At 40.3% G+C, this 11,264-nt stretch overlaps 1 non-coding gene across 1 annotated transcript; it reads right to left on the bottom strand.

Annotated features, from left to right (window-relative positions):
• Positions 1–360: 360 nt before the first annotated feature.
• On the bottom strand, positions 361–573 carry LOC129461850 (small nucleolar RNA U3). The gene has a single exon (XR_008650702.2). It is a non-coding gene; the product is annotated as a small nucleolar RNA U3 (small nucleolar RNA).
• Between the last annotated feature and the right edge of the window lie 10,691 nt (positions 574–11,264).

The raw sequence follows: 11,264 nt of genomic DNA, 5'->3' as shown, positions 1-11,264 counted from the left end.
TCTCTGCTAAAAGTACAAAAAAATCAGTTGGGCGTGGTGGCAGGCACCTGTAATCCCAGCTACTTGGGAGGCTGAGGCATGAGAATTGTTTGAACCCAGAGGCAGAGGTTGCAGTGAGCTGAGATCATGCTACTGCACTCCAGCCTGGGCAACAGAGTGAGACCTTGTCTCAAAAAAAATAAAAATTAAAACAAAACGACAAAAAAATTTTTTTTTAAGGCATGGTCTCACTCTGCTGCCCAGGCTGAGCTCAAACTCCCAGGCTCAAGGGATCCGCCTTGCTCAATCTCCTAAAGTGCTGGGGTTACAAGTGTGAGCCCCTGCACCTGCCCTTAATTAATTAATTAATTATAAATGGGAAGCACTGAAACTGTGTCCTTCCCCTCTTACTCTTCCAGAGGAAGAGAAGATCATCAGTGGCAAACGGCAGTTGCAGGAAAGCAACACCCACAGCCGGTTTCACACGTGTGGAGAGCACCCTGCGCCTCCTCTTCCAGGTTTCCCGTGCTCTGCAAGTTCAGAGAAACTTCTCTCACAACCAACTATAGAAATGATCTGGGAAAGTACAGTCTTAGAAATAGCTTTTTAATTGCAGCATATCAGAGTGAAAAAAAAAAACCAGACAATCCTGGTTTCAAATCAGTTTCATTGTTCATCCTCAAGTGATGTTTGAAAGAAATAAAACATCTCTGCGTTCAGTTTCCTTGTCTGTGATATGAAATAACACATTGCAAATACGCCGAGTGTTGAGAAAATAATGAACAACATGCAAGGAGTAGTTGGGATATGGTAGCAGCTCAGTAGATAATGATGATGATCAATATTCACCATTGACAAGTAGCTGTGAAATCCACAAATGGTTGACATAAAAGGTTAACCAGTGAACTGCTGGGACAACGTTGCTGAAGAAATATTGGAATGTTCCTGCTAAGATTGGCCTCAGCCTGAAAACTGTTTACTTCCTGCCCAAATCTGGGGCCTGTCTCCTCTTCCAGCATTCCCTGAGGGAGGAGACAGAGAAAGTAAGTATTGGCAGAAATCACAGAAGGCAGCTGCTTTCAGATAACTTCTATAGCTGGTATTTTTACAGAGACTGTGTTGGGAGATGTAAATTTACCTAGAAATTAATGTGATGAAGACTTTATATGTGAAACGGGAACTTTGGGATACTGACAACAGACGGACTAAAGACTCTGTAGAGGTTTTTTGGGGGTTTTGTTTTGTTTTAGACAAAGTCTTGCTCTATCACCCAGGCTGGAGTGTAGTGGCGTCATTTTGGCTCACTGCAACCTCTGCCTCCTGAGTTCAAGTCATTCTCCTGCTTCAGCCTCCTGAGTAGCTGGGATTACAGGTGCCCACCACCATGCCTGGCTAGTCTTTTGTATTTTTAGTAGAGATGGGGTTTCACCATGTTGGCCAGGCTGGTTTCGAACTCCTGGCCTCAAATGATCCACCTCGGCCACCCAAAGTGCTGGGATTACAGGCATGAGCCACTGCACCTGGCCATGATTCTTTAGTATTAATAAAAGTTTTCATAAAAGGTATGTCACAGATTAGGATACAAAAAAGACACACATCAAGCATACTTTGGATGGTGAAATGGGAATAGTGTACAGGGAAAGGCAGGAAAGACCTGGCTTAGGGATTCTCCAGTTCCCCAATTGGGCAGCACTGAATGCCGGAAACAATACTGAAGATGACAATTTTCTAGTGACCTAATCTGGCAGAGGGTAATAGTAGCCCTCCCAGAATGGTGTCTTAACAAGTTTTCTTCCTGCTTGGAGATGTTACACTATCTATTTGCAAGTATGTTTTGTTGTTCAATTATCACATCAAGCCTATGAAATTGGTTTTATTTTTAGCCCCGTGGTCCTGGGAATATTTTGGGAAGTGGTTACATCTTGAGTAATGGAGAATACCAGTGGAATCCCACATTGTGTGAAATATGTCTCCATTGGAGAGATTTACCATTTGTCTTCCCAGTATCCATTCACTATTTTTAAGGTAAAATGACACCTCAAATTCCATCTGGGGAACCACTCTCTCCCACTCTCAGGCCACATAGTTTAAAAAGCATCACATCCATTCTTAACATTCTCTTTTGTTAGAGGATTTGGTTCATTCATCCTCCATGTGACCCAGTTGGAATGAGGCACAAGGAGACTGTTGTTCTTTCCCAAGGGACTTGAACCTGGAAGTAGGTGAGCTGGTGCTACTGTTGCCACCTTGCCACCACAGGTAAGTCAAGAATAAAGCCAATGAGTGGATGAACACAGAGCCCACTGAGAGGTGGACAGAAAATGGGTCTTGATGACATTTTTGGAGCCTAAATGAAACTGTTATTGAAGAAAGTCCCATCCTGGACTTTTTACCTATGTGAGCCAATAAACTTTCTTCTGTCTTGAGCTAGTTTTGGTGGAGTGTTTTTTGTTTTTTTTTTGTTTTTTCATTTTCAACAGAAGAGAGTTGATTTGGTTTGGCTGTGTCCCCACCCAAGTCTCATCTTGAATTCTAGTTCCCATAATCCCCACATGTCATGGGAGGGACCTGGTGGGAGGTAATTGAATCATGAGGGCGGTTTCTCCCATTCTGTTCTTGTGATAGTGAGTTCTCATGAGATCTTATGGTTTTATAAGCGTCTGGCATTTCCCCTGCTTGCACTCCTTCTCTCTCCTGCCGCTGTGTGAAGAGGTGCCTTCCACCATGATTGTAAATTTCCTGAGGCCTCCCCAGCCCTGTGGAACTATGAGTCAATTAAATCTCTTTTCTTTATAAATTACCCAGTCTTGGGTATTTCTTCATAGCAGCGTGAGAACAGACTAATACAAGAGTCCTAACTGGAAAAAGATCTCTTTTTCCCCACTCAATGCCATAGCAAACTATAGGTAGAGCTTGCCTGTTAGGTGGCTGTTTTGCAAACCAAGGATAAAATGGAAAACTGGCAAGTCATGGGCAATTTTACGCTCTGAGATAATGTAAAGACAATCTCCCCAACGTAGAGCACATTTCTGCAGGGATTGCTGGTTACATACTGTGATAGTTGTTCTTTCCATCTTAAAATCCTGATTATAGTGGGGCATATAATCGATTTTTTAAAAAGACTTCATCAGACTCTTTTGTGACTCAGCATGGCCATCTGACTAATATCTGGCTAATGGGATTTAAGCAGCTTCTCCAGGTAATTTCCTTGAAAGATAGCAAGGATGTGCCCTTTGTCCTTTTTTCTTTGTCCTTTCCTTCATCGTGCTGCCTAAATTGTGGGTATGATGGCTGGAATTCTACCTATCATCTTGTATCATGAGGCCAGATTTCTACTTCAGAAATGGCAGAGCCATGAGCTAAAAAGATTCTGGATCCATAGGAACTTCAGGGAACAAGCCATCTTACAGCTCTGGTTTGCCAACATTTGAATTCTTACTTGAGAAAGAAATAAACCTCTGTCTTATTTAAGTCACTGTTATTTTGAGTTTTTGTTAGCATCAAGCTTAATCCTAATTAAGGCAGTTCCAAGAATATGTTTTACAAGAAATTATTTTCTCAATCTTTCTTTGACTATCCATGAAACTGAAAATGAGTACAGCTAATATATGTAAAGTCCATATGATGTTGATATATTCTTTCAATATATATTATATAAGCAATTGCAGCAATGTCCAAGTTAGATTCAGTGCAAACCAAAGTGACCAAATCCTTCCTATCTGCTGGGTGCTGTGCTGGGCCAATGGGATTTGTCAATGATAAAGGTACAAATTTATTTTTTCTTTCCTTAACAAATATTTCTTTTATAAAATTTTGTACCCTTTGACTAATAACTGCATTTTTTTCTCCCCCTAGTGCCTGGCAACCACTATTCTACTTCTGCTTTTATGAATTTGATTATTTTACATTCTTCAAGTAAATGATCTCATGTAGTATTTGTCCTTCTGTGTCTGGTTTATTTCATTTAGCGTAATGTTCTCCAGGTTCATCCATGCTGTTGCAATTGGCAAGGTTTTCTTTTTTTTCTTCAAGTCTGAATACTATTCCAGTGCAGGTATGTACCACATTTTCTTTATTCATTCATCTGATGATGGATATATAGCTTATTTCCGTATCTTGGCTATTGTGAATAATGCTGCAATGAACATGGGAGTGAAGGTATCTCTTTGAGATCCTGATTTCCATTTTTTTTTAATATATATCTATCTACCTAGAAGTGGGATTGGTGGGTCATATTGTTGTTTTATTTATTTATTTATTTATTTATGAGATGGAGTTTTGCTCTGTCACCCAGGCTGGAGTGCAGTGGCACAAACTCGGCTCACTGCAACCTCTGCCTTCTAGGCTCAAGTGATTCTCCTGCCTCAGCCTCCCGAGTAGCTGGGAATCCAGGCATGCACCACCACGCCTGGCTAATTTTTGTATTTTTAGTAGGGACAGGGTTTCACTATGTTGGCCAGGCTGGTCTTGAGCTCGTGATCTCAGGTGATCCGCCCACTTTGGCCTCCCAAAGTGCTGGGGTTACAGGTGTGAGCCACCATGCCTGGCCATCATTTTTAATTTTTTGAGGAACCTCTATGCTGTTTTCCATAGTGACTTACGAATTTACATTCTTACCAACAACGTACAACGGTTCCCTTTCCTCTACATGCTCAATAACAACTTGTTATCTTTCATTTGCTTGTTTATTTGTTTGTTTTATAATAGTCATACTAACAGATGTGAGGTGATATCTCATTGTGGTTTTGATTTATTTGTTTATTTATTTGTTTTATAAAAGTCATACTAACAGATGTGAGGTGATATCTCACTGTGGTTTTGATTTCCGTTTCCGTGGTGATTGGTGATGTTGAGCACCTTTTTGTATACCTGTTGGCCATGGGTATGTCTTCTTTGAAAACTGTTCAGGTCTTTTGCCCATTTTTTAATCGAGTTACTTGCTTTTTGCTATTGAGTTGTAGAAATTATTTATATATATTGGATAAATCAACCCTTGATCAGATATATCATTTGCAAATACTTTCTCCCATTCCTTATGCTGCCTTTGCATTTTGTTGATTGTTCTCTTTGCTGTGCAGAATCTTTTTATTTTGATGTAATCTCATCTGCCTACTTTTGCTTTTGTTGCCTGCATTTTGGTTTTATATTAAAAAAAATCACTGCCAAGATCAATGTCAAGAAATTATTTTCCTATGTAGTCTTCTAGGAGTTTTACAGTTTCAGGTCTTATGTTTAAATCTTCAATCCGTTTTGAGTTGAGTTTTTGGTACGGTTTAAGATAAAGGTCCAATGGTCCAATCTGCATGGAGATATACAGTTTTTCCAGTACTGTTTATTGAAGAGACTGTCCTTTTCCCATTGTGTATTCTTGGCACCCTTGTCAAAGATTATTTGACCATCTGTTGGTCTATATGTCTGTTTTTAAGCCAGTACTGTACTGTTTTGATTACTGTAGCTTAATAACATATTTTTATTTTATTTTGATTTTTATAGAGACAGTTCACTATATTGGCCAGGATGGTCTCAAACTCCTGGTCTCAAGCAATCCTCCTGCCTTGGTCTCCCAGTGTGCTGGGATTACAGGCGTGAGTCACCACACCTGGCTTGTTATATATTTTGAAATCAGGAAGTTTGATGCCTCCTTCCAGTTATGTTCTTGATGAAAGTATGAGCTTTATACACAAATTTAATTTTTGGTTAAAAATCAATTAAATTATACTTTCAAAGATAAGATTTTGAGGTGTTTTAGGAGAGAAATGAGAAGCAAGCTGCTATGTGTAGTTTAGATAAATGTTGTTCATAGAGGTATAGACACTGATAGCCTTTGCTTCACAATAGCTATGGTTCAGATGCTATAGGGCTGAAAATAATTAGTCAGGCTGAAATGAATAAACTACATAGGAATCACTGGATTCAATTCTATTTGTTTCACAGAGGTACTTCACATTGCTTGGTGACTTTGAAGGAAAGCAAGTATTTTTCAGCTTTAAAATTAGAAAAATTAGTGGATGTTAGGCAATCTATGAAAAATTTTGAACTAATTATTAGTAATTTCTCAATAGTAGGTAAATTCAAATGTCATTCCCATGTTAAAAGATATGGTGGCAGAAAATAAAAACTAAAAATGATCATGGGAGTGGTGTTGGTAGAAATTGGGAATAATATTCATATCCTTTAGCTTGGTGACACACATTCATATATGGGAGTTACTGATAGGTCTTATTTGTTTGGTTGATGAATGTCATTTTCCAAGATATGTTGAAATTCCTAGAAGAAATAAGTGTTTTGTCAGGTGTGATGAATGCAGGGAAGGAAGAGGAAAACAAGACAACATAGATGTAGCAGTTTTCTCTTGCTGTGTAATAAACTACCCTAAAGCTTAGTGGCTTTAAACAATAGCATGTGATTCTGGAGGTTGACAATTTGGGCTGAGCTCAGCTGGGCAGTTTCGATCTCATCTTTTTCATGTGTCTTTTGCAACCCTGGGGTGACTATGTGGGTCTTTTGGGAGTTGACAGCTGTTAGCTGAAATACCTGGACTTTCCTCCATGTGGTCCCTCATCCTCTAGAAGGCTAACATGCACTTATTCCCATAGTAGTAGCAGAATTTTAAGAGAAAGTGGGGCTGCATGTGGTGGCTCACACCTGTAATCCCAGCACTTTTGGAAGCTGAGGCAGGCAGATTGCTTGAGCCCAGGAGTTTGAAACCAGCCTGGGCAACGTGGCAAAATCTTGTCTCTACAAAAGTTACAAAAATTAACTGGTCATGGTGTCATGGGCCTGTAGTCCCAGCTAGTCAGGAGGCTGAGGCAGGAGGCTTGAGCCTGGAAGGCAGAGTTTGCAGTAAGTCAAGATCACGTCACTGCACTCAGCCTGGGCAATACAGCAAGACCCTGTCTCAAAAGAAAGAAAGAAGAAAGAAAGAAAGAAAGAAAGAAAGAAAGAAAGAAAGAAAGAAAGAAAGAAAGAAAGAGAGAGAGAGAGAAAGAAAGAGGACACATACAAGGAAGGTATTCTAAGGACTGGTTTTGATCTCATCTTCTGTTCCTTCCACTGCATGCTACTATAGTTTCCAAAAAATGGTAAGACCAGCCTTTTTGATGAGAGGAGCTGCAGTCACATTTCAAAGGGCATAGATACAAAAAAGGGAGCGGAGTGGCCATTTTTCAATCAATCTACTAACATGAACAGTATTGGGAAGCTGAGGGAAGATGATCTTGATTTGTTGTTGAAAAAATGTGCAGAGAAGTAGGAAGAAATAAAAAGAGGATACAGGCAGGGAGAAAGAAGGGCATCAAAGAGCAATGGCTGGTTAAAATGTGATACAAATAGCAATAGGGAACCCCAGAAGACCCTAAAGCAAGACAGAAATGTAGATGAAGCAGAGGACATGTATAAACATCCGCAGAGTTATAGGAGACTTCTGGCTGAGGGCCTGCAAGATAAGTAGAGCATTTGTATCTCTGAGTTTCTGAGTTAATGATGCCAGCAGTCTCTGGACCAGCCAAATTGTGGTGGATTTATTATTTACATTACAACTGCATTGTAAAATGAAAACATATGTCTATATTTTCAATGCTTTGAAAATATCATTGAACATGCTGTAGAATTTTATATCCAGTATCAGGATGCAATTTCCCTATCAAATAAAATTGTTGTTTGCTTTCTGTACTCTATATTATTATGGAAATTTCACAGTTTATCAGCTACAGTGAAGTCAACTGAAATGAGTAGGCCACATATTATACAAGCTGTTTTCTCCCACCCCTCCGAATATCCTGATTCCCTTTCTATTTATGCTAATATTGTTTTATGCTAATAATATACTTTTTCTGTTTGTCTGTTTTGATGCCATACAGCCTGATTCATAGGAGAAACACAAATGTTTTAAAGCTCTCTGGTGGAAATGATAGTGTTCTGAAATAACTCTAGCCAGGAAACATCTTGCTGGCACCCTCTAGTTTCACTTTTCTTCCTGTCTCTCTTGATGATCCATTCCTGAACCCAACAAATAAGAAGTTGCTTAGGGCTTGGTTAATTTTGCTGATTTCTGCAAAGTATGCCTGTGTTTGTTCCTAGTGACCGTAAGAGTAATAGTAACTTACTGTGCAACTGGATAATATTGGGGGAGACCCCCTTTTCCAAAAGCAATTGACCCCCTCCCCCTTTTTAAAATTGCAGTGTGAAACCAGCAAGTACCCAAATCCTGTTAGCACATAATGTTCTTGTATTTCTGAGTTCTGGAATAACAATTTAATAGGGTGTGTCTCCCCTTAATGGTTGTGATGCAGGGCAGGCAAGCCCCCAAATTTAAGGACTTATCCTGGAGAATTCTTGGCTTTGTCCAGGAAAGAATTCAATGGCAAGCTGGCAGTGTTGAACAGCAATCTTTTATTGAACAGTAGTGCTCCTTGTGGAACAGGGCTAAATCCTAGGCAGCAGGCCTACAACCTGCAATGTAGGGGCTGTTGGCAACTGTATTTCTACCCACTTTCAATTACATGCAAATTAGGGGGTGGGTCAATGCAATTTGAGGGGATGGGTTATTTAGAACTTTCTAGGAAAGGGGCAGTAACTTTCAATTCATTGCCATGGAAAGAGGTGGTAACTTTCAGGTCATTGCCATGGCATTTGTAAACCATCATAGCACTGGTGGGAATCTTACGCTAACAGGCAATGAGGGCAACTAGCTTTCCTCACCATCTGCTGGGTCCTGCAGTTTTCTTCACTTTATTCCCTTGGAACCTGGAAATGAGTCCCGCTGGTGTCCTACCTCCAGTTGCATGTTTTGAAAAATATACCACATTAGAGCTTGGTAGCTCCTATTTTCTCTAAAAGTGGTCTTCAGGTCTTGTGCCCATTTTCTCATTTTAATTTGTTGCCTTGCATTTGGCTGACTGTGGATTCTGAGCAGGAGGGAAGGATCACCTGGCAAAGCAAGGGAAAGTATGGTGGGAGGGTCCTTCCCTGGTTAGGGGTCTAGGGGATAGTTATTTAACCTGTAAGTATGAGAGATTTTATAAAGAAAATATTCAGAAAAATTGCTTCTCGGCCTTTTGGTTAAGATCAAGTGAAGAAAATATTCAGAAAATATCCGCTTGTGTAAAATAATATTTAAAGAGCAAATGAATGTTTCTGGTAGCATGTCTTCATTATAAAGCCAGGTCAGTTAATCCTTGTGGCTGAGAGCATGACCTTTGATGCTAGTTTCCACCTCTTCCTAGCTGCATGACTGTGGGCAAATATGTTAAACCTCAGTCAGTCTCAGCTTAATAATAACTCATAAGAATGTGTCAAAAGTTAAATTAATAAGTGTATTTGGTGCACAGTGCTTGGCATACAGTAAGGGCTCAGCACTGGCATCATCATCATCACCGTTGTTGTCATCATTGTCATTAACCAGCCTCCTCACATCTATTTTCTTATGCTGGTGTTCAAGGCCAAACTCCATCAATCATATGAGGTTGACTAGTAGGTGCTAGGTACATAGCCCTCAACAAGTTTACGAGAAACAAGGGAATGAGTGAATGAATCTATCAATCATATTGTAATTACAGTGGTGCAGTGGTGTGTGTGCCTGTGTGTGTGTGTGCCATCACATTGTAATTACAGTGGTGCAGTGGTGTGTGTGCCTGTGTGTGTGTGTGTGTGTGTGTGTGTCTTTAAAAGGAGGATTCATTAGCTGAGCGTGATGGTGAGTACCTGTAGTCCCAGCTACTCAGGAGGCTGATGTGAGAGGATTGCTTGAGCCCAGGAGTTCAAGCCACTGCACTACAGCCTGGGTGACAAAGCAAGATCCTGCCTCAAGAAGAATAAATAAATAAAATAAAATAAAAGGAGGATTCAATCCAAATAAGTAGATAAGTGCTTTTGATGACCTATAAATGGTGGAATGACTAGTAACAAAAAACTTTCACCGGGGATTTATTGATGTGTTTGAAAATCCTAAATGGAAAACCAATAGCAAGTATATAAAAGCAGCATTGCCTCAAGGCACCCAGGCCCTCACTTGATTTATCTCTGTCTCATCTCCCAAGGCTGCCCCTGAGGCTCCCCCTTTGGAATTCTAGGGCTCAGAGGAGTCTGGGTAAAAACAAATGCCCTAAAGAAATATTGCAATTAATGTCTTTGTAGCTTGACTGTTTTAATAATGCTTTTAAAATTGTTTGAAAAAAGGGCAATGTTCATAGCCAGAGACTGAATTTCAGGCAACAAATACATCACATAATTCCAGACCTCTCGGTCATCACAACTTCCTGATAATGTGCCCTGTTTTTTCAGGAAAGGCTGGGCGTGGTGGCCCATGCCTGTAATCCCACCACTTTGGGAGGCCGAGGTGGGAGGATTGCTTGAATCTAAGAGTTTGAGATCAGTCTGGACAATATAGTGAGACCCCGTCTCTAAACAAAAAAACAAATTTAAATTATCTGGGAATGGTGGCACATGCCTGTAGTCTCAGCTACTTGGGAGGCTGAGCGGGGGAGGATAGCTTGAGCCAGAGAGGTCAAGGCTGCAGTGATCATAGCTGCAGTGAGCTATGAGCACACCCCTGAACTCCAGTCTGGGTGACAGAGCAAGATCCTGTCTCAAAACAACAACAACAACAACAACAAAGTCTCCGCCCCTCCCGCCCCAAAAAACACTGAGGAAAACTCTAAAATTATGAAGTACAGAAAGCATCAAGATTGTTTTCAAATTTACTGAAGTCTCTGACTTTCCACACTCTGGTCTCTAACCAACCTCTTTCCCAAGACTTCCCAGGGTGTTATCTTCTTCCGAATTGGTGCATTCTCCTTAGCGCCCCTCCTTAAACAACCTCCTCTTGCTTTTAGGGACCTCTCTCCTCTCCCTGTTTAAATCTTATCCATCTTTCAAGTCCTAAGACAAATTCTATCTCTTCTAGGATATAGTTTTCTACAACTCTCTCCCTTATTTAGATCCACACAGTGTAGCATTTAATTGTTCTGTGTTAGCTTTGTCTTCCTAAGTAGGTCATGTTCTCCTTAAGGGCAAAGAGTATGCTTTAGTTTCCCTTGTTTCTCACTTACAGAGGCTGGGAGTGATATATACATAGTAGGTGCTGATTAAATATTTGTTGATTGATTCCCTGCAAAGGGGTAGCTGCAAACTAAAGTTAAAGCACTAAACAAACCAAAGCAGTGATCTGAATCTCCCTTTAGGAAGACACTGTTACAGGAATGGAAAAAATTCTTCAAAGAGCCTTGTCAGCTAATGTTCTTCTTTGAATGCCCTTCTAATGAGATATCAGGTGGGGGTTGCGCAGG

The sequence above is a fragment of the Symphalangus syndactylus genome, chromosome 1 (assembly GCF_028878055.3).
Source record: "Symphalangus syndactylus isolate Jambi chromosome 1, NHGRI_mSymSyn1-v2.1_pri, whole genome shotgun sequence".
Taxonomy (NCBI): Eukaryota; Metazoa; Chordata; class Mammalia; order Primates; family Hylobatidae; genus Symphalangus; species Symphalangus syndactylus.
The sequence above is the reverse complement of the archived record's forward strand: the minus strand, read 5'-3'. Positions and strand labels throughout refer to the sequence as shown.